Source organism: Dipodomys merriami, unplaced genomic scaffold, assembly GCF_024711535.1.
Source record: "Dipodomys merriami isolate MVZ:Mamm:240054 unplaced genomic scaffold, mDipMer1.0.p SCAF_3, whole genome shotgun sequence".
Taxonomy (NCBI): domain Eukaryota; kingdom Metazoa; phylum Chordata; class Mammalia; order Rodentia; family Heteromyidae; genus Dipodomys; species Dipodomys merriami.
The window spans coordinates 68,965,402-68,967,595 of NW_027204492.1; the positions used below are offsets into that span (position 1 = coordinate 68,965,402).

The 2,194-nt window shown below is 37.6% G+C and overlaps 1 pseudogene; it reads right to left on the bottom strand.

Annotated features, from left to right (window-relative positions):
• Nucleotides 1-818: 818 nt before the first annotated feature.
• On the bottom strand, nucleotides 819-1,791 carry LOC138839527 (small ribosomal subunit protein eS4, X isoform-like; annotated as a pseudogene).
• Between the last annotated feature and the right edge of the window lie 403 nt (nucleotides 1,792-2,194).

Sequence of the window (2,194 nt, forward strand, 5' to 3'; positions counted from 1 at the left end):
AATGACTATTATTATATTAGTAGCAACTGTGCAATTGTATACTGAACACTTGAAAAACACCAAGTACATGATTTCTTAAGTTCTTTTCATGTCTATAATCCTAATATTCATTCCATTTGATACAGGCTTTTACTCCAGGCTGGATATAAATTTCTGATCCTTCTACCTTAGCTTCTGAGTGCTGTAATTATAGGCATGTGCCACCTTACCTGGCTACTTGCAGCAAATATTCTGTCAGAGCCAGTCAGTTGTACGCAGAAAATAAATACTAACATAAAGCATTTTTCTGCTGTTGCATCTTAGTCTAGAGGACCATAGGCTCAATCACAAATGTGTTTATTTTATATCATGAGTAAATATTTTATGCAAGCTAAGGATGTACATTTTGCCAAATAAAAAGTTGAGGTATTAAATTTGGCTTCTTATGTTATGAAATCCTTCACAATCATTTTCAGATCATGAATTATCAGAAATAATACATTAGGACAGCAAATTGAAGAAACGTTATTGTTTGAGGCCCAAGGTGACTTCCTCCAAAACTATCTCTTTTATGAAGTCCAATTATGGCATTCCTGTTCAGAAATTCTGATATAGAAATTAAGCACTTGTTTGTTGTAATCAGAAAGACATAGGTTTTATGACCCTAAGATTTTATCTGAAAAAATAGTAATAGATTTTGAAGCTTAAACAGAATAGTACTAGATCATTTTTATTTAAAATTCTCTGAGTCTTATTTATTTCTATGTAATAGAGAACATTTCATTAAGTAAGTCTCTTGATTCTTATTTCCAATGGCACATAGAGACAGTAAGTGAAATTCACCCCCTGCTCTGTTTGGTTGCCAACCTCTAGTCCCTCTCTTCACCAATGGTGAGGCAGATCTCTTTTCCTCAGAGAAGAAAAATGCAAGGGTTTATTGCTTTTACCAGTAACAAAGATGTTGGAAAGTCGGGTGATAAAGCTGTTGCAGGTCGCATCTTTCATTTAAACCACATCCAAAGAACCTGGGTATCCCTCTCTGTTGGTGATCACATCAATTCTTCCCATGTTAGCATCTCCAATCACCATACACATACTGGTGTCAAACTTGATGACTTGATGAAATCTGTTATCTTGTCGGTCTCTAAATCATTTTTTGGGTGGCTCATGAGGCCTGAACTCTGGGTCTGGGCACTGTCCCTCAGTTATTCAGCTCAAGGAGAGCACTCTACCACTTGAGCCACAGTGCCACTTCTGGCTTTTTCTGCTTATGTGGTGCTGAGGAATCAAACCCAGGGTCTAATGCATGTGAGGCAAGCACTCTACTACTGAGCCATCTTCCCAGGCCTCCAAATCAATTTGAATGGTGTCATTGACCTTGATGAGGGTATCTGGGTAGCTAATGGTTCGAGCATCATGAGTCACCAGATGAGGGATTCTTTTAGTGCTCACAAAGATCTTTCACATTTTGCACAACTTATACTTGGCCTCCTCAGGTGTAATGTGGTGAACAGCAAAGCAACCCTTGGTGTCACGGATCAGATGGAAATTTTCCCCAGCTTTTCAATGCTGGTGACATCGATAAAACCAGCAGAATAGGTGATATAAGTTCTGACTTTGCGATCAATCTTAATGAAACTCCGCACGCTGATTTTCTTGACTTCATCTCCTGTCAAGGCATACTTAAGCCTGTTCCTTGGGAAAATGATGAGAGGCAGACATTCTCTCAGCTTGTGGGGACCAGTGGATGGACACACCAGTCTGTTTATCCAACATCCAGTGCTTGGGAGCGGCTACCTGCTTCAAATGCTTCTTGGGACTGGAGCCATGTCTGCACTAGGAATGGAAGGAGGCCTGCCTTCTGGCACTCAAAGAAATGAGAGTCCTAGAACTTAATGGTACTTAAGACCAACAAAAAGGGGAATGTGTGAAAGATAAATTGTTTAATTTGTTGGGAATTATTTAGTCTAATTATCACTTTTTTCAGCTATTATATGAGTTATTAGTTATCTCAGATGATTTAAAAGAGATAACCTATGCTTTTATTTATTAATAAAATAAGCAAATATTATAGAACAATGCACTGAGCTAGGCATTAGGAATAAAGTAGTAAGACAAATATAGTCTCTGGCTTAATGGAACTTTACATTTATAAGAGAATACAGATATTGAATAAGTAATATATGCACTAAGTACTAAATATTGCAGCTTAAAT